The sequence below is a fragment of the Macaca nemestrina genome, chromosome 5 (assembly GCF_043159975.1).
Source record: "Macaca nemestrina isolate mMacNem1 chromosome 5, mMacNem.hap1, whole genome shotgun sequence".
In the NCBI taxonomy this organism is placed as follows: Eukaryota; Metazoa; Chordata; class Mammalia; order Primates; family Cercopithecidae; genus Macaca; species Macaca nemestrina.
Window position 1 is genome coordinate 135,508,870 of NC_092129.1, and position 22,135 is coordinate 135,531,004.

Sequence of the window (22,135 nt, forward strand, 5' to 3'; positions counted from 1 at the left end):
CCCACACAAGAATAGAAAGGAAATCTGCCTGCCTCAACCCTGGCTCTAGATAGCAAGAGGAAACATCTGAGATTTTATTTATTTTTATTTTTTTTTAAATTATACTTTAAGTTCTAGGGTACGTGTGCACAACATGCAGGTTTGTTACAGATGTATACATGTGCCATGTTGGTGTGCTGTATCCATTAACTTGTCATTTACAATAGGTATTTCTCCTAATGCTCTCCCTCCCCCAACCCCCATCCCATGACAGGCCCCAGTGTGTGATGTTCCCCAATGTGTGATGTATCCAAGTGTTCTCATTGTTCAGTTCCCACCTATGAATGAGAACATGTGGTGTTTGGTTTTCTGTCCTTGCAATAGTTTGCTCAGAATGATGGTTTCCAGCTTCATCCATGTCCCTACAAATGACATGAACTCATCCTTTTTCATGGCTGCAGAGTATTCTGTGGTGTATATGTGCCACATTTTCTTAATCCAGTCTATCATTGATGGACATTTGGCTTGGTTCCAAGTCTTTGCTATCGTGAATAGTGCCACAATAAACATATGTGTGCATGTGTCTTTGTAGTGGCATGATTTATAATCCTTTGAGTTTATACCCAGTAATGGGATCACTGGGTCAAATGGTATTTCTAGTTCTAGATCCTTGAGGAATCGCTACACTGTCTTCCACAATGGTTGAACTAGTTTACAGTCCCACCAACAGTGTAAAAGTGTTCCTATTTCTCCACATCCTCTCCAGCACCTGTTGTTTCCTGACTTTTTAATGATCGCCATTCTAACTCATGTGAGATGGTATCTCATTGTGGTTTTGATTTGCATTTCTCTGATGACCAGTGATGATGAGCATTTTTTCATGTGTCTCTTGGCTGCATAAATGTCTTCTTTTGAAAAGTGTCTGTTTATATCCTTTGCCCACTTTTTGAAGGGGTTGTTTGATTTTTTTCTTGTAAATTTGTTTAGGTTCTTTGTAGATTCCAGATATTAGCCCTTTGTCAGATGGGTAGATTGCAAAAATTTTCTCCCATTCTGTAGGTTGCCTGTTCACTCTGATGGTAGGGAAACATCTGAGAATTTGTAACTATAGGTTAGCTTTATGCAGGCTTGTAACCAAATTTATAATATCATTATGGTTTGAACAATCCTAGCTGAAAATGTGTTTTAATGTGACTCAGAGTTGGAAGTACTCTCAAGTCCAGAAACAAGCACAAATCTTCACTGGATGAACCACTGTTATCACAGGCCTCAGAGATTCCCAGATCTTAGACAGAATGAATAAGATCTGGTATTCGATACCACAATAGTGTGACCAGAGTCAATAACAATTGAATTGTACATTTAAAAAGAACTAAAAGAGTATAATTGCATTGTTCGTAACACAAAAGATAAATGCTTGAGGGGATAGAGACCCTATTTTCCCTGACGTGATTATTACACATCATTATATGCCTATATAAAAATATCTCATGTACCCCGTAAATATATACACTTACTATGTACTCACAACAATAAAAATCAAAAGATTTCCAGATATAAAATTCTATTGAACTGGAGCTTGCAACTGAAGGAAAGAATCATAATATACTTGAGAAAACAAGGTACCATGAAAAAGAACTAGCAAAAAACAACAAACAGCAGATATAGGCTGACAAACACTTTAAATGCTTGATTATTAATTATGAAACAAATTCAAGCATGTTAGATATGCTTAACACAGAAGAGATGCTATCAAATGGTTGAGCAAAAAATAAGAGACTATCGACAACAAACAACCAAATAGAACTTCTGCAAATAAAAATTAAAATTATTAAAAGTAAAAAAAGTCCTTTTTTTTTTTTTTTTTTTTTTTTAAGACAGGGTCTCATTCTGTTGCTCAGGTTGGAGTGCAGTGGCACAATCTTGGCTCACTGCAGGCCCGACCTCCTGGGCTCAAGCAATCTATTTACCTTAGCCTCCCGAGTAGCTGGGACTACAGGTGTGCACCACCATGCCTGACTAATTTTTGTATTTTTAGTACATATGGGATTTCACCATGTTTCCTAGGCTGGTCTCAAACTCCTGAGTTCAAGGAATCCACTTGCCCCAGCCTCCTAAAGTGCTGGGATTACAGGGGTGAGCCACCACACCCGGCCAAAAATACATTTAAAAGTGTTATATTATTATTTATTTTATTTTTGAGATGACGTTTCACTCTTATCGCCCAGGCTGGAGTGTAGTGCTATAATCTTGGCTCACTGCAACCTCTACCTTCCTGGTTCAAGAGATTCTCCTGCCTCAGCCTCCCAAGTAGGTGGGATTACAGGTGCTTGCCACTATGCCTGGCTGATTTTGTATTTTTAGTAGAGACAGGTTTCACCATGTTGACCAGGCTGGTCTCGAACTCTTGACCTCAAGTGATACTCCTGCCTTGGATTCCCAAAGTACTGGGACTGCAACTGTGAACCACCATGCCCAGCCTAAAGTGTTATGTTAATACACAAATGATATCTTTGACTTTGCCTCTTGGGTCGTAAAGCCTAAAATATTAATTATCAGGCCCTGTACAGAAAGCCTCTGCCAACTCTGCTGCAGTTGCACCCCACACAGGAGGCCTTTGGCCAGCCTGAGGTTGAAATGCAGTGGGGAGCCATGCAGGTCGACCACTGCAGAGCACGAGGTCTGAGGGGTTGAGTAAGGGAGGCCAGGGAAGCCTCAGTAGGACACAGTCTTGGGCCTGGTAACTGAAAGGAGGCCAGTTTTTTGTCCCTATTAAATATAGCCAGATGGACACCTCAAGTGACCCCAGAGGAGCCTTGGAACCCAGAGGCATTGCCTACTTAACCTTTATGTATGGGGTATGGGAAATAAATCTTAGCTGCCCACAAGCCTTGAGAGTTTAACACATGTGTGACCTTCAGTGCGGAGGTCTGGGGCAGAAGGATACTGGATCATGTATGTAATTATTAAGCAATTGTGGATGGCATTCTGTAAATGGAGAAAGGGGAAAGGGGATTTTTTTTTTTTTTTACCTGAATTATATATCTCAGCTAAACATCTCCAGCTACCCTCTGATTGCCAAATGTGAAACAAAGCCAAGTGCTTCTTTGTGACCTTTGGCCATGTCAGTAGGGCCCGCAAACTCTGTTTCTGAGCACGAAGTGCTGACATGTTTGCCCTGGAAGGAGTGAAGGAGCGGGGCTCGCTGTCAGCAGCTTCAGTGATTGCCCCAGAGTGGTATGAGTTGCAGGAAACCAAGAGGGGAAGTGATTTGGGGAAAGGAAAGCAAGACGCTAACCAAGCCCAAGCGTCCTCTTTTGAAGATGGAAGACACGTCTGGTCTGTTCAAGGACTCCCTGAGGGTATGTGCTCATCTCATCTCTCTCTTGTTCTTTAGAATGAATCAGCAAGATCTAGTTGTAGAACAAGGAGATGGACTGTGAGTAACTATTTCCTTAGGCTCTATTTCGTGCCAGGTGTTTCATGCATTTATCTATGATCTTCAAAGCAATTTCACAGCATAGATACCAGCCTCCCTGTTTTGCAGATGGTGAAACTGAGGCCCAGATAGAAGTACTAAGGAATGTGTCCAAAGCCACAGAGTAAGTTAGCAATGATGTAGGCAGCGGTTACCCCAAAACCAAACTCTTTCCTCCCCACCAAGCAGATACAGCCGAGATATGTTGGTGGAAGCAACCCTGCCCCTCTAGCAAGTACAGGCAAGTCCTGACTCCCTATTTGCTCCCAAATGTCTCCAGTGACCTACCCTTGCTCTTCCTATTTGACATGTTAGCTCTAGCCCCAGTATCACAAATGGATGAAATGACCAAAAAAAGAAAAAGTAGTTTAGTTTTGTTATCAGGAAGTTTCTATGGAAATAGTTACACACTGGGTGTGAAGAAGTATAGAATGGTCTGCTGAGGTTTTCTGCTGGATTAGCTGTACCAAGTAGTTAGGCTCAGGGAAGCCAAGAAAACACAACCCTGAATCATGAGGGGTTGATGCCCAGCACAGGATAGGAGGAAGTTTCTGGTGGAGTATAGACAATGAATCAACCTGCCAACTTCTGAGTGAGGAGGACTGGTTGGAGGCCAGTGTGCATAGGCAGATTTTATTCCTAGGCTTCTTTGTTATCTTGAAAGCCAGGCCTAGTTTTCCTCTTGCATTGGAGGGAATAAAACGACCATGGGAATTCTAGTGATGGGCAGAGGAAAGAGAGAAAACCATTATGATGGTTAATATTATGCATCAACTTGACTGAGTAATGGGATGCCCATATATTTAATTGCATGTTATTCTGGATGTGTGTCTGTGAGGGTGTTTCTGGATGAGGGTAACATTTGAATCAGTAGACTGAGGGAAGCAGATTGCCCTCACCAAGGTGGGTGGACTTCATCCCACCCATTGAAGGCTTGAATAGAACAAAAAGATGGAATAAGGAAAACTTTGCTCTCCTTGCCTGACTGTCTTTGAGCTGGGACATTGATCTTCTCCAGCCTTCGGTCTAGACGTGGTTCTTGGACTAGGACTTGGACTGGAACTTCTCCCACCAACTCTCCTGGTTCTCAAGCCTTTAGACTTGAGCCAAAACAATACCATTGACTCTCCTGGGTTTACAACTTGTTGACTGTAGATTGTGGGAGTTTTCAGTCTCCATAACCATATGAGCCAATGACTTTAGTATAACTCTTCATATACATGTACCTCCTGTTAGTTCTGTTTCTCTGGAGAACCCTGACTAATAGAAGCATTTTCTTCTCTTTACTACATTCTCTTTACTTTGATACCTCCATATGAAAGTTGTGAATAGAGACAGCTCTGGGAGAGATTGGAAAGAGAGAAAAGAATAACTCTTCAGCTCCATAAATAGTTTAAATGCTGGAAATTTAATGATGAGTGAGCTGGAAGTAATGGTCACAGGGCTGGCTTCATGGGAATGAAACCTATGCATTTACTTAGGCCCTGAACTCAGGGTGGTCCACAGTTAATTTTATGTTCTGCTGTTGCAGTCTTGAAATTCATAATAAGTTTTGAATAAGAAGTGCCACATTTTCATGTTGCACTGGTTTCTACAAATGATATAGCCAGTCTTAACGGACAGATGGTTGTGTCACTTGCAGAAATGTTGGTGACCAGGGCGGGAAGTTACAACAATGACTATTGCCACATAAAGGTTCAGGTAGTGTTCCTCACTGCCTCCATTTCCCCTCCTTACCATTAACTTAGGAGCCAGGGACTCTGATTTCTGCTTTAAACAGTTACATGAAGAAAGGGGGAAAGTTCTGATTATGCAAAGCTAAAGAAGCTACCCAATGACAAAATGTACACTGTAGTACCATTCTGGGCCCTCAGGCTAAGTTTCATTACCCTTTGTAACATAAAACCTTCTCTCCAGCACTGACTAAGAAGTTAAGCTATATGGATAGTCTGACAAGGCCTCCATCTCCCCTACAGAGGGAATTTGAGCTCCCCAATGCAGAAGACGTGAGTCAAGTGCATTTTGCTGGAGGGAATCATCATAGGATACTAGGGAGTAGGTTCTGAGGCTGCCCTGATGCCTGCCAGGCTGGGCATGGCCAAATTGTGCATGTCAGTACCAGATCTGGAGAAGCTTACAGCTCATGGACTTCCTTGGGGGAAATTTCAAGCTTATTGTGGTCAGTATTCTAGGTACATTTCAGTTTTATGTAACCTCATCTCCCATTCTCCAGGAACTCTAGCACTCTCCAAATGACAAAACTTCCTAACTTTGAAATCAGTTTTTTAGATGGTTTATGATAGCCAGTAGCTGGTAAAGTCTGGGAAATAACACCTTTCTGTGGTCTCCTTGTTGCCTTCATTTAGATGCCAACTCTGCTCCTGTGATTCCTTTTAGTCTGCAACATAAAGAGTTTCAGTCAATGGATTTTTCCTCTCTTCACTCGCAACCCACACATGCACACTCACGTACACTAGTGCACTGAGTATTCCTCCCTCTATCTTTTGAAAAGAGCCCCACTTTTCTTGGGGAAACTCTCCTTTCCCTGTTCCATGTGATCTGCTTAGAATCAATGATCCTTCTGGCTTTGTGTCATTCCAATAGTAGTGACCAGCAGGGCCTATGGATTAGTCCCGGTTACCAAGATTCCCAAAGCTGTTCCCTTCCCATCCTTCTGAGTGTTCAATACTATATTTTATTCTGTGAGTTATCCAGGACTTATTACGGAACTTCTTTTTTGCTTAAGTTTATCAAGGTCCATTTCTGTGGTTTGGGATCAAGAAACCTATTAACTTGGAATGAAACACCATTTTGGAGGGCCTTCTCTACCCTTATTTTTCTGAAAGTGATAACATCATAATCATGTGGCTTAGCAGTCAAGTCTTTCCTTAGGAAGGATGATATATCGTATGGGATATTAAAAGCTTACTGCAGTTAGTACTAACCTTATTCTTTTTACTCTAGGAATTCAGGTTGTATAAGCAGCAAAATGTCTTAACTTGCTGTGTGATATTTTAGGTGATTGGTAAAATTAAGCCAACTAGTAGAATAGATGGAGCAGTTTCCAGACTGAGTACTCTTCAGAGGTTCGTGAAGCAAAAAGAGAGCATGCAGGCCCTCTGGTCACTGCCAGCTGCAGCAGAGTAGGTAGCAAGAATCACTAGTATTAGGGCTACCCAGATGGACAGGCAGCTCAGAGGAAGGCATGCTGGGGGTGCAAGGATGGGGAGAAGGGAAGTTCAAACTCAAATGGTATTCCTTTGAGGCTGACTTGGAGAAAATTCTGTTCTCTATCTTTATGAATAACTGGAGAAAAGTAAAAATGGCATTAACTAAATTTGATAATGGTACTAAATAAGGTAATATGCTTAGTAGTCAGGAAGACCAGAGAAAAATTAAAAATGATCTTAATAGTCTTATAGAAACAAGGTGGTATTACACAGGACCTAGGTTCTCCCCTTCAAAAACTTAAAAGTATTTTAAGAGAATTGATCACTCATTATTTAGAGAGGAAGGAAACTAGCACGTTATAACAGAAAGAGGAACTTTGGGATGACTGAGTAGGGTGGCTCATGCCTGTAATCTCAGCACTTTTGAGAGGCTAGGTGGGCGGATTGCTCGCGCTCAGGAGTTCGAGACCAACCTGGATGACATGGTGAAATTTTGTTTCTACTAAAAAAAAAAAAAAAAAAAAAATTAGCTGGGCATGGTGGCACATACCTGCAGTCCTAGCTGCTCCGGAGGGTGACGTGGGAGGGTTGCTTGAGCTGGGAGATGGAGTTTGCATTGAGCCAAGATTGTGCCACTGCACTCCAGCCTGGGCAACAGAGTAAGACCCTTTCTCAAAAAAAATCCAAAATTAAGGAAAAAAGAAGAAGGGACTTTGGAGCCAGATAGATTGCATTCAAGCCCAGCTCTGCTAATAATATGATGACGTCAGCCAATGGCATTGATTAGGAATATCTTTGGGTTGCAAGTCACAGAAACCCCAACCAGCAGTTGCTTTAGCCATAAATGAACATTTAATTGTCTCATCTAACACAAAGTCTGGAGCTAATTGGTACAAATTACGTGAAACACCTCAGTGATATCAGAGTACAAGCTTGGCATCTTTGCAATTTTCTTCATTCCCTCCTCTTAAACACAACATGGCATCAACTACTCTAGGCATTAGGTCCTCACATGACAGCTTCTAAAAGCAGGAAGGAAGAAAGGAGAGAGAAAGAGGCAATGCCAAAGAGGGTTTTCTCCACATATCTTTTATCAGGCAGAAGAAACTTTGCCAGAGTTTCCAGCAGATGTCTCTTTACTTCTCATTGGTTAGATCTCCAGGAGACTCACTGGCTAAAGAATATGGATTGCCATGATTAGCATTGATAATTCACAATTCACCCAGTGGGTTTGAGCACAATGCTGCTAACACAAAATCAGGGTTCTGTCAGCAAAGAAAGAATGGTTGTCAGGTATGGAACCAGCCATGACTGATGTTGCAAGTCCTTCAGTTTCTTGGCATCTTGGTGCATTTATGTGATCTTATATATCAAGCAGGATAGATTTATTATTAAAGATAATACATTTGAAGCACAATGTGGCACACCATGAAAGGTTTATTCTGAATGCTTGTCCTGTGCTGATCACCTTTTAGGCACAATTGCAGAAAACAAATGAAGAGGAAGAATTAACCAAGTCTCAGTTGAAATCTTATACATGAGTGTAAAAGTTAATGCAGATAAGCAGCATATAATTATTTATATTTATAAGCCACATATAATGAAGTGTGAATAAATATGTGAAAACAAAATACAGTTGACCCTCATTACTTGTGGATTCTGTATGTATTTGCAAATTTTTTACTTGCTAAAATTTATTTGTAACTCCAAAATCAGTATAGGTGGCTTTCATGGTCATTTGCAGACATGCACAGAGCAAGAAAACATTTGAGTCATCTGATAGATGTGTTCCCAGCTGGGGTCAAACAGGGTGATGCTCTGCCTTCTTGTTTCAGTTATTATACTGTTAACAGGTTTCCTTTTTGTGGTCTATTTAAGGTAATGTTTTCAAATATTTGTGCTTTATATTGGTGATTTCACTGTTTAAAATGGTCTCAATGCATACTGCTGAAGTTCTGTTTGATTTCCTAAAGAACAGGAAGGCTGCAATGGAGGAAAGATATGCATTAGATTAGATAAGCCTTTTTTTTTTTTTTTGAGATGGAGTTTCACCCTGTCACCCAGGCTGGAGTGCAGTGGAGCTATCTCGGCTCACTGCAAGCTCCACCTCCTGGGTTCACGAAATTCTCCTGCCTCAGCCTCCCTAGTAGTTGGGACTATAGGCGTCCGCCACCACGCCCGGCTAATTTTTTTTTATTTTTATTTTTAGTAGAGACGGGGTTTCACTGTGTTAGCCAGGATGATCTCAATCTCCTGACCTCGTGATCTGCCCCCCTCGGCCTCCCCAAGTGCCGGGATTACAGACGTGAGCCAACTCGCCAGGCCAGATAAGCTTTATCCAGGCCTGAATTATAGTGCCATTGGTGATTGAGTTCAATGTTAATGAATCAGTATTATATTTTAAATATAGTGTTTTAAACAGAAAAACATAAAACAAGGTTATGCATTGATTGAGTGATGAAAATCTTGTGATCATAGGCTTGCAGGAACCTAATCCTGTATTTCCCCTAGGAGCAATGGTTTGGTATTCACTAATTCAATCTTCATGGCAACATTTTAGACCATAACTACTATAAGTAATGAGCATTAATTCTATGTCTCTTAATACATAATATACATTATATAGACATGTCTAAGTGTAGGTAGAAACTTCCTAATCAGAGGTAGAATTTCTGTAGACAAAATAGGGACATTTTTCCAACACCTGGGGGACAGGGGAATTAAACATATTAAATATTGACTTTGATAGCAAATCAGGGAAAACAATGATATGAGTGAAGGTTTCTATTCAAGGATGTTGACAGCAGTGTGGTACAGCATGTTGAAAAATGGAATACAGCCTGATTGTGCAACCCTAAAAGATTGGCTTGATAAATTACTGTACTTCCAAATGATTATTATTCAGGCATTAAATGTGCTATGGAATAATATTTAATGATCTGTAAAATTTACAGTGTATATGAAGAGTATGTACAATATGATCTCAGTTTTCTATATTATGTGTGTGCAAAAAATAATAAAAGGACTGCCAGGAAATATGCAAAAAATATTAAAAGAGGTCATTTTGGGATGGTGAAATTTTAAATGACTTTTAGTTTCTTCCTTCTGCTTTTCTGTATATTCTAAAGTTTCTAGCTATGTTAATAAAAATAAAAACAGTAGATGACATTCAAGATTATTTTAAAAAGCAGTATTTCTGAAAACTTAGGTGATCACCTGTTGTCCTGGAACAGAGGGTGGGGTTGGATGAAAGTTAAAAAGGTTGGAGAAGGCATCTTGGCCTGTACTGAGGTTCAGAGACTAAGTTGGAAGATTTAGCAACTTCATTTGTGACTGGCCTCTGTTTATCTTCACCTGGTTGAGGGCAGATAGAAGCTGAGCAGGGAGAATTTTTATCTGCATCTAGAAGTGGTGGGAAGTTCTGCTTTTTATTATGGTAGGACAATGTTTAGATCCCATAGCGGGTTTGCTCCATCCTCTAGCTCACTCTATATTAGTACTTTGAAAATGGAGAGTAAAGAGGGTACCTGAGACTCTGTGTGAAGCAGAAGGTTAAAATGGATTCTCTGCTAAGAATGGCAACTAAAAGAAGTTTGCCGAGTCCTGCATATCATAAAATGGGATGATGGATTATCTAATTTACTGTTTTTTTCTGCTCAATTTGATGGGGACCAATAAGGCTAGGTCAAAGGGTAAACCATATGTATTTTAATCATTCTGAAAGAAATATGTGATTATAATGGAAATACAGAAGAATAGAAGAGTAAAAATACCTATAATTCTCTGGACCAGAGAAAACCTCCATCCATGGTTAAAAACCAAGGTAAAATTGTAATAGTTTTTGGCCAAGGGACCAAAAATAACCTTTGGTTAATTTAGTTTTATTCTTACCTTATTACACTACATTTCCGCATTATTTTTAACCCTTAAGATAGCAAGCATTTTTTCATGTTATGATAAACTGCTTGACATAAACCAAATGTTTTCCTTACTTCCTTCCTATTTGTAGCCATTTAGCTTATTTCCTACTCCCCCCGCCCCTACCACCTTATAGTACAGGAAGTGGAAAGAAGACACCTTGGTGTGGAAAGAGTTTTCCCTCCAGCTGACAGCTGTCTGACCTTGGGCAACTCTATTCATTTCTATGATCTGAGCTTCCCTACCTGTAAAACGAGCTGGTTAAATTAGACAGGTTCTGAGGTCGCTTTCGGTTCTGAAATTCAATGACTCGAAGGCATGCATGATCTAGTGTTAATCCCTCTTCCACTTGTTATCTGATTCAGATCTGGCACTCTTTTTATTAATCCACCTATTTTTTCTATCCTCTTCTTAACCTAGACCAGTTCATGCCCATAGTTACCGACTGAGTAAACCACGTTTCCAGGTGCTATTGTGAGACACATGTCCCATTCCAAGCCCTTTCCCAGAAGCCTGTAAACAATGTATCCGGGCTGCCCAGGACACAATCCTCTCCCGGACCTTGGTAGTTGACTTGTTTTGATGACCTCTGCCTGGTGGAGACAAAAATGAAATATTGTACTCCATGGCTCACAAGATTAGTATGGTAACCACTTCACTAAATCCCAGCTACACCCTCCAAGTCCTTCCTGGCTTAGATGGAATAGATGGTGAAGCCAGAGCCAATAGCATGTGCTTTAAATCTCAAAATAGCAATGCCTAATGCATGTTTGATTCTGACCCAGAAGGAAAGTTTCTAGCAGTTCTCTGAAAGTTATAGACAAGGAATCAATAATGAAATCAATGGCAGAACCTGCCTTTGATGACTGGGACAGATGCACTAGGTGGGAGATATATTCTGGATACTTTGGAGAGAGGAAGAACAAGAAGATCAGCATCGGCTATTTCAAGCATTGGTTGGTAAGTTTCAAGGTGACAGTGTGATTGAATGGGGAAGTGGAAATGAGTAAGAGGCAACAGGCAGAGACAATTAATGAAGTCAGAGCTCCAAAGGGAGCTCTCAAGCAGATACAGGCAGAGATGAAGTTCAGACCTCTGTTAGGTATTGTAATGACCGAGGGCAGGCAACATTTGGGTAAAACAATTCTCCCAAAGGAAGGGAGTTGTGACTTACTTGAATAATGCGTGATTTGACCAGACCCAGAACTCATTGTGGAGTGACACCCAAGGGAAAATCTGCAAAACAAAGGAAAACAAATATTTGGGCCCCAAACTCAAAATGAAAGAAATAGAAAGGAGCATACAAATATAACATTTGGCCAAGAACCAACAACATCTAAATTATGTAACAGACCGTAGTCACAATTCCTATAAGAGCTCTGAAGGAAATATGATAATAATAAACATTTATATAGCACTTACTCTGTGCTAGACACTGCTATAAGCACTTTATATTTATTAGCTTATTTGGTCCTCGTAACTGTTGTCATGTCAAGAGAAGTCTAGCATGGGTCATTCACTTGGGAATTGATGTCAATCTAAATGATGGCAGAGAAGAACGTGGTGGGCCAGGAAGCAAAATGCATGAATATGGAAAAATCACCAGGAAACTTGTCAGGGACAAAAGATAGAAAATATCTTTGACTAAATTGCTGGGTGATTACTCATTCATTTGTTCATTCAACATTTATGGAGATTTGCTATAGGATTTACCAGTGTTCAACTTTAAAAATAATGCCAAATTGTTTTAAATGGTGCTTATACTTACATTCCTACCAGCAATGTGTATACAAGATCTCATTGCTACTTACCATTCCAACACGTAATCTTGGTAGATTTTTAAATTTTTGATATTTCAAATAATTTTATAACGAAAGATATCTAATTGTCCCTTCCTTTGTATTTATCTTATTATTCTTACAGATGTATGCTAGTAGACATATGCAAGAATGTTTATAGCAACATAATTCATAATAGCAAAAAGCCAGAGACAATTGGGATATTCATGCAAAACAATATTATACAGTGAAGAAAATTAAAGAATTACTGCTATGGATAAGAACATGAATGAATAAGATTGAATAATGAAAAAAGCAAGTTCCAGGAAAATATAGACAGTAAAATAACCTTTTAACAAAGTTTGGAGGCCAAAACAATAAATTGGTTAGGCATTTATATATATATGTATAAACTGATTTTTTTTAAGCAATGAAATGAGAAAAAGAAAATTCAAAATTAAAAAAGAAGTAAATTCAAATTATCAGTGCAGGGAGGTTGGGGTAAAGAAAGAGCACACAGAGATGAATTTACTGACAATGTTCTCATTCTTGCGCTGGGTGATAGGCTCATAGATGCTCATTATAAAAATAATTAAATTCAAAAGAATAAATAAAATGAAAGAGGGTCATGCATGGATTACTGCTGATGCTGTTTCATGAACCAAGGATTATGAATGTTCCAATTCTGTGAGCCTGATTCAAGAAAACAAAATAAAACATTTATTGAGCTCCTAGTGAGAGCTGGGCCCTATGCTCTAGATTTATTCTGCAATAACAAGCAACTATAAACTCTCAGTGAGTTGCTGCCACAAAGGCTTTTTCCTTCCTCAAATTGTATGCCAACTATGAGTCAACAGTGGGCCTTGGCTTAGGGAATCAGGCTGATAGAACAACCAACATGCTGGGTGTTGCTGGTTACTGTATGTTGATCTCTGCCATTCAATAGATTCTCAGACTTTTCTCTAACTTCTAAGCCTAGGTTCAGTGAAGGGAAAGAAAGGAGTTGATACTCAGTTAAGAGGAATATCAAAGAAGACCAAATAAAATATTAGGGTTAGGCCGGGCGCGGTGGCTCAAGCCTGTAATCCCAGCACTTTGGGAGGCCGAGATGGGCGGATCACGAGGTCAGGAGATCGAGACCATGCTGGCTAACACGGTGAAACCCCGTCTCTACTAAAAAATACAAAAAATTAGCCGGGCGAGGTGGCGGGCGCCTGTAGTCCCAGCTACTTGGGAGGCTGAGGCAGGAGAATGGCGTGAACCCAGGAGGCGGAGCTTGCAGTGAGCTGAGATCCGGCCACTGCACTCCAGCCTGGGCGACAGAGCGAGACTCCATCTCAAAAAAAAAAAATATATATTAGGGTTAAAGGCTTGTTTGAAGTACTAGTAAATGTGGAAGTTTCAATTCTCACAGTATTTTATTCATATATACACACATCCTCTCCTACACATCGAGGTCACAATTTCCATAGTCCCTTCAGTGTCTAGCTCTGTTCATACTTATTAAAAGGGATTTTCATTAGCGATTCCCATCAAATGCAATCAAAATGATTCCTTGTTCTTTTACACAATAGCTAAGCTTACTCAGGTGTCTCTGCTAATTTGCTTAACTTTTCCTTGATAATCCTTTCAAATCAATTAGTAACCGGGACGTACTTGAGCTTTACAAAATTCCAAGCCAAGTTAGAGATTTCTCAATGTGGGTAATTAAGTGATTATTATTGTCTGTTTTTCCTTCAGCTAGGTGTATTCTCTGGTAGATGTGCGCCAAATTAGGGTTCTTTAACTTAGTAGGACTCATTTTCATTCACTCCCTAATTCTGTCGTCAGTTTCTGGTTACCTAATGAGAATTATTGTAGTTTAATCACTTTTATCTTAGTGTTTTGTTTATTGTTCAGTCACTTTTTCAATAAACATTTGCACTCATACTTTTCTATAAATTACATGTATAAAACAATATACACTTAGCATGGCATGTAGCTCTCAATAACCATTAATGTAATTATCAATAATTAAATACAATGAAACTGTACTTAGAAATTATCACCACTGACCACTGTGACAACAGATTTTACAAGCTTCCCCACTCCAGCATTGTAACTATTTGTTCTTAAGCAACAGCAATTTTGAAACAGAACAAAGGGACTCACACAGAGTTTAGCCTGAGGTTGGGGAAACCGTATAGGAAAAGGAAAAATTTCTTGAGAATTTGTTGAAAATTAAGATCATCTTCTTCCTTATTCTCTTCCCCACAAGTTGCCCACCTATTGGACACAGGTGTTGCTCTAGGAAAATAATCATCCATGGATGTGGGTGGAGAAGTCTCTGAAAAAGTCTTTGCAGCCAGCCACGATGGCTCACGCCTGTAATCCCTGCACTTTGGGAAGCCAAGGCAGGTGGATCATCTGAGTTCAGGAGTTTGAGACCAGCCTGAGGAACATGACAAAACCTTGTCTCTACCAAAAATGCAAAAACTTAGCCCGGTGTGGTGATGCGCACCTTCAGTCCAAGCCACTTGAGAGGTGGAGGCGGGAGGATCACTTGAGCCCAGGAGGCAGAGGTTGCAGTTAGCTGAGACTGCACACTTGCACTCCAGCCTGGGTGATAGAGTGAGACCCTGTCTCAGAAAAAAAAAATTAAAAAAATCTCTTTGCAGAAGTTTGTGGGCATGTTCTTTTGGCTGTCATAACCATTCCTTCCCTTTTGAAATATTGCCCTATCACCCTGCATGGTAGTGAGCCTAAGAAACAATGGGAAAACGGTACTATAGCTTTGCAAAGTAAACTTCCAGCTTGTGGCAAAAGGAGCACAATGTCTACTTTTTCTTTCTTACTTTAAAGGCGTGATATCAGGCCTGATATGCTTGCATTGTCCAATTCCCTCACTCTGACCTAATTTACAAAGCCCTGCAGCTCTCTTCTGCACACTTTCCCATGTGAGGTTATTTATCTTCCTTAGCAGTCAACTCGATTTATTTGAGGACAATGCTCCCCCAAGCTCTGTTGATAGTCTATTCCAGTACTGAATTTCTATTGTAATCGCAAAGTTCCTGAAATAGCTTACATTTCTCATACAGCTGCAATCACCTCTCCCTCTGCCTAAAACCTTCCGTATCTTCCCATTGCTCTTGTCCCTGGAGGACCCACATGATCCAGTTTCTGCCTGCCTGCCTTTCTAGACTCACTTTAGGTCCCTGAACTATCCCCACACAGCCCCTTTGCTCTCATGGCTCTAGTCTATTTCCTTCTCCTGGAGCTACCTCCTCTTTTTTTTTTTTTTTTTTTTTTTTTTGAGACAAAATCTCGCTCTGTCACCCAGGCTGGAGTGCAATGGCACGATCTCAGCTCACTGCAATCTCCGCCTCCTGGGATCAAGCCATTGTCCTGCCTCAGCCTCCCTAGTAGCTGGAATTACAGGTGTGCACCACCACGCCTTGCTAATTTTTGTATTTTTAGTAGAGACGGGGTTTCACCATGTTGGCCAGGATGGTCTTGATCTCTTGACCTCATGAGCCACCTGCCTTGGCCATCCAAAGTGCTGGGATTACAGGCACGAGCCACTGCACCTGGCCTCTCCTCTTCTACCTTTAAGTAATTGTACTTCCATTGGTTTCATCTTAAACCCCATTTCCTCAGGGAAGCCTTCCGTAGCCCCATATATATGGTCAAGCTTCCCATTGTACCCAAACCAGTAATTACGCAGTAATTTTGAGTTTATTACTTACGTAATTATCTGTTTAATGTCTGGCTTTCTCTCTATGCTGTAAGTTCCATTAGGGAAAAATCACATCTGTCCTATTTATTGTTGTATTCTTTGCCTCTTCCACAGTGCCTGGCACGTAATAGGTAATTACTATATATTTGTTGAATGAATTAATATACAATTGGCTAAATGACTCTCTTCCCAATGAACCTCTCCACTGTTCGAATCGGAGGGTGATGATCACTTTCCTGATTGACGATCAATTAATGCAATCCTAAAGCCACCTCTGATAACATTTTAACTTTATTTTGAGATAATGATAGATTCACATGCAATTGTAAGAAATAATACATATACTCTTTGCCCAGTTTCTCCCAATTGGCAATAGCTTGCATAATTGTAGTACAATAGCACAACCAGGAAATTGACATTGATAGAATCTACCAATATTATTCAGATTTCATCAGTTTTACATGTACTCTCTGTGTGTGTGTGTGTGTGTGTATCTACTTCCATGTAATTTTGTCATATGTGTAGATTCATGAGATCACCACCACAGTAAAATATATAACAGTTACATCAGAAGAGTCCCTCATGTTACCCTTTCAGAGCTACAGACACCTCGCTCCTTCTGCTTCCCACTCCCAGTGTCTGGCCGCCAACAATCAGATCTCCATAGCTACCATTTTATCATTTTAAGAATGTTGTATAAATTAAATCAAATGGTATATACAGTTCTGAGATTGGCTCTTCTCATTCAGCATGACTTCTTTTTGAACCACTTAAGTTATTGCATTATCAGCAGTTTTTTCTCCTTGTCTTGCAGAGTAGTGTGCCATGGTATGGATGTATCACAGTTTCTTTAGCCATTCACTTAGGACATTTGGTTTGTTCCAGTTTTTGGTCATACAAATAAATCTGCTATGAACATTCATGTTCAGTTTCTTGTGTGAAAATAAGTTTTCATTTCTCTGGGATAAATGCCGATGAGTACATTTGCTGGGTCATATGGTAAGCGTATGTTTAGTTTTTAAATAAATTGCCAAACTGGTTTTAGAGTGGCTGAACCAAAACATTTTCACTAGTAATATATGGATGATACAGTTTCCTCACATCCTTACCAGCATTTGGTGTTATCACTATTTTGTTTTAAATGTAGCTATTCTGATAGTTGTGTAGTGATATCTCACTGTAGTTTTATTTTGCATTTTTGTCATGGCTAATGACGTTGAACTTTGACGTTTTGTGTACTTATTTGCCATCAGAATATCCTCTTTGGTGAAATGTCTGCTTGCCTTTTGCCCCTTTTCTAATTTTTGAATTTTTCATTTAATTGTTGAGTTTTGAGAAACCTTTGTGTATTCTAGACACAAGCAACCACTGATTCATCACGTTCATTTTCAGAAGAGGAAACAGAGGGTCAGAGAGGTAAATCAACTTTCCCTGTCTTTAGTAGTTGAGAAAGGAAAGGCCCCAGTCTCTGTCTCCTGAGCCTCCATGCAGTGCTCTCCCCACATCTAGCCTTGACCTCTCTCTGATTCAGTGACCTGCCTTCTATTTAGCCCACACAACTTCTCTGAACCAAACTCTCCTTTCGTGGGCACACAGCCTTCCAGGGTGAGCTGTCTAAAGTTGGTGCTTTTATGGAATATTCCCAAAACAAGAAATTACAAGTGTTCGAGATGATGGATATGGTAATTATCCTGATCTGATCACTATACATTATATAGAGAGACATCACAATGTACCCATACGTATCTATAATTATTATATGTTAATTTAAAAACTACTAAAAGAAGAATAAAGTTAGTCCTCAGTTTCTTGCCTGTGTTAATCATCCCATGTCCTTATATAATAGAGAAGCTGTAGTGGGTGCTGAGATGGGCCACCTAGGTCCCCAACTAGCACCAAAAGACTCTATTCCCCCGGCTGCAGAGAATATTGTCCACAGAGCCTTCATCTGTCAATCCTCTTCAGAATTATTTAAAGAGGGTCACCTCACCCAAATTCAAGACCCCCTTCCTAGGTCAGCCTGTATCCAGTGACTAGTGGTAAAAAGGTGAAAAGGCTGGCCAGATTCTGCACAATTGTGTTTGACCATCCCACATTCAGAGCTTCCCAAGGAGTCCCCTGAAGCTTTGTTGAACCTGCAATACAGCCCAACTTCTTTCTCTACCCAGCCCTGCTTCTTCTCCTCTTCCACAGATATTAACCACCAGAACAATCTGTAACACATTTCCTGTGTATGACTTTCTATCACTAAGTTTGCTTCCTAGGAACCCAGCCTGTGACAGTCGGTGCCAGGAGTAGTTTGAGAAACCAGATGCTAAAATGGGATTTTCGGAGCTGGCTCACTCACTGCTCATTGGCAATGATGACCTTACCAACCATCAGATAGCACCTGGTACAAGGTAGTAGTGCACTTATTAACACTCGTACTGGAGATGAACTGGAAAGATATTCCAGAAAGAAGAGGATGCTCCAGCAGGTGCCATGCATCAGGGGTTTGTAGGGGGAAAAGTAACTCTAAGTGGAAGTGGGTGGCTGTTGCTAAGCACAATGGACAGTTTAGGAACTAAATAATGAAAAGCTATGAGGGATTAAGCAGCAATTAAAGGCTAAGTTTGAAAGCCAGAGAACTTCCTTGGTAGTTTATATAGAAGCTCCTGGCCGGGCACAGTGGCTCATGCCTGCAATCCCAGTAATTTGGGAGGACAAGACGGGTGGATCACTTGAGGTCAGGAGTTTGAGAGCGGTCTGGTCAATGTGGTGAAACCCTGTCTCTACTAAAAATACAAAAAAAATTAGCCAGGCCTGGTGGCACACGGCTATAGTCCCAGCTACTCGGGAGGTTGAGGTGGGAGAATTGCTTCAACCTGGGAGTCAGAGGTGGCAGTGAGCCAAGATCGTGCCATCGCACTCCAGCCTGGGCCACAGAGCAAGACTCCATCTCAAAAAAAAAGGAAAAAAAAAAAAAAGAAGAAGTTTTCATCTTCTATAGTCTAAGGCTGAGAACTTGAGGCCCATGATTTAATCACAAGATTAACAGGGTGAGGAGGCAGTAGCTCACTCCTATAATCCTAGCACTTTGGGAGGCTGGGGTGGGAGGATCACTTGAGGTCAGGAGTTTGAGATCAGCCTGGCCAACATGGAGAAACCATGTCTCTACTAAAAATACAAAAATTAGCCGGGCATGGTAGCGGATGCCTATTGTCCCAGCTACTCAGGAGGCTGTGGCAGGAGATTCGCTTGAGCCTGGGAGGTGGAGGTTGCGGTGAGCTGAGATCGCGCCACTGCACTCCAGCCTGGGCAACAGAGTGAGAATCTGTCTAAAAAAAAAAAAAAAAAAAAAAAAAAAAAAAAAAAAGGAAAAGAAAAGAAAATTAGCAGAACTCCCAAGAAGGCTGACATCTCAATTTGGGCAAATCTGCAATGTTAAAATCCTCACCTTGGTTGGAAAGGAATAAGACCCTGACACATGAGATTATGCTGGAGTTTGCAGTTAAAAAAGCTTAAATTCCAGGATTTCTCTATAGGCCCTGAGCTCCCAGAAGGGGTTGATTCCTTCCCATTAAGCACTAGTGCTCTTCCCACATTGGAAGATCGTGCAGAGTTCTCTCCCCTGTAGGGAAACATGTGTCCCTCTCGGAATCTGTCCCTGACTTTCCTGGTCACCAGGACAATAACTAGAGTTAAATCACAGTCTGACTTGGCTGAGGACTGAGCTGGGCCAGATAAAGGGGGAAAGGTTCCAGAGCTTTAGGAGTATAGGATTCAACCAGCAAGTGCCTGTGGGAGCCAGGAGACTATAAATAAGACTGGATTTTGTAGGTCCTGCATCAGGGATGTCAGAATATAAAACTGAATGATGGAAGATTTATCAATTGGGGAGAATTATGGAATACAGGATTTCATATTTTGTCTAGGACACCTGCAGATGACATGAACATGCTACTAAATGGTTCCCACAGGCATGGAAAAAAAACATTAAGTGAAGTAGAGACACATTATTGTCATAGCTATGGTAGAAGGGCTGAAAAGACTCAAAGGTGGGCACTCTGTGATAGATACATTATGTAAGACTGGAAAATCCACCTGATGACTATACTCCACAGAGGTCCCATATGATACACCATTGGTCAAAGCATTAAGAAATGTGGATGGAAGTGGCACCTGCATCAAGGTCAGAGGTAGCTATTGTCTACAGGTCGGGGCTGATCATAGGAATGTGACGTTGCAGAGCTGCACTCTCTGATAACAATGGTGATGGGAGGATGTCATGACAGTAGCTGCAGGTGGTGCCACTGCATCTGTAGAAGCCAGGTGGGTAAAACTTACCATAAGGAGGGTCAAGGACAGAGGAATAGCCAGGGAATCTGACCCACAGAGAACGATGGAGATGGTTAGCACAACACTTTATCGCTACTAACAAAATAGATGGGCAGGCAACAAAGTCACTACTCTCACTCGATGGACATGACAAAAGAAATCAAGAGCAGATGATCAGAATGCTAACGGCAGTTGCTCCAACAAAAAGTCATAAGCTGTCTCCCAGTTCTAGATCTGAGCCAGGTTTCAAACCCAGAACCCACTGAAGGAGAGGTCAGGTCCCAAAGAGAAAGAATTCTGCAACACCACAATGAGTTAACAGCTAAGGATTCCCTCAGTACTTCCCAAAGGAATCTGCATTTATTCAGGAAATTGTATGCTGTGAAAAAGGGAGTATCCCAAGATTTCAAGACTGGGCACAGGGTCTGAGTTGACTGATACACAGAGATTCAAAGCATCAACATGGGCTCTCTGTTAGAGTAGGGGCATATGACATCTGGTACTAAATGGATCTCTGCCCACATATGGATTTCAATGTGCCACTGGGTCCACAGACTCAGTCAGAAGTCCTTTTTCCAGTCCCTGAATGTATAGTTGGAGAAGACACGTTTGGTAGTAGGCACAATCTTCACACTGGTTCCTTGGCCTGTGGATTAGAGTTATTGTAGTGAGGAAGGCTAAATAGCAACCTCTGAACTTACACCTCTGTAACAATCAGCGAATGAATGAGGCAAAAGTCTGAACTTGATTCAAGAATGGGTTGGCCTAACATAGTAATTCAAGTCACAATTCTAGCAGGGGTAATTAACGCTGAATATCTGGAGGAAGTGTCACTTCTGTTACACAATGGGCAGGGAGAAAAATGTTTGTCACCCAAGTAATTCATTCTTCATACTCCCTTGTTCATTGTTGATGATAAATGGTTAAATGCAGCAGCAGGGGAACAGGGACTGAGATTCCTTGGGAACCAGGATCTGGATATGCCTTGGGTAAGCCACCACAATTAGCAGAGATGCTAGACAAGAGAAAGGGGAGTCAATACAGTAATTGAAGAGGAAAGAGATCACGGATATCAGTTGTAACCCTGAAACCAGCTGCAGTGGCCACGGCTGCAAGGGCCAAGGCTGCAGCTTGTCCTACAAACCGTTTCTTCTTATGTTTCCCTTAGGAGAATCTTTACCATCCTCCAACCTCACAGCTGGACTCCTAGAGGAGACGCTTCTAGAACTTAAAACAGTGGATCCAGGCAGTATAAAGGAGAGACCAGAGTGGATGCTGTAATGTACTGCCTGCATCCCTCATCCGTACTGGAGGACTTACTCCTCTATCTGATGGTAGTGCTGTGTGCAGATACCCTCAGCTGTCAGCCCTTTGCAATATTTGTGCTGACGGAAGAGAGTTTCCTTGCCCCAGGTTACATGTCTCCCTTCTGTAGCAGCCCACATCCAAAGATGAAAGAAAAGTGTTGTTGGAGAATACCAGCTTCTTAGTGATTGCTGTGTCTTCTAAACACAGGAAGTACTTTGTACATGGTAGTTTATTAATACTTTTCTGTTTATTGGAGCTGGAAGCTAGTAAGGAATAAATGTCTGAAGACTTCAGGGTTAATACCAAAGTGAAGGGCCAACTGACCTGGCAGAGAAGCCTCCAGGCTTGGAGTTGGCTGCTACAGTGAAGTGATAGGTTGCGGCCAAGGAATTTACTAAGCAGGATTGCCTACAAACGCTGTTCAAATTAATTCCCATATTTACTGAAAGCATACAACACTTGCAGGGTATGC

The 22,135-nt window shown here is 41.0% G+C and overlaps 1 long non-coding RNA gene across 1 annotated transcript; it reads left to right on the forward strand.

The window, feature by feature from the left end:
* The first annotated feature begins 10,771 nt into the window (after positions 1–10,771).
* Positions 10,772–22,118, forward strand: LOC139363394 (uncharacterized). Its single transcript, XR_011623685.1, has 4 exons — positions 10,772–11,505; positions 17,394–17,454; positions 18,303–18,437; positions 21,524–22,118. It is a non-coding gene; the product is annotated as an uncharacterized lncRNA (long non-coding RNA).
* The last annotated feature ends 17 nt before the right edge of the window (positions 22,119–22,135 follow it).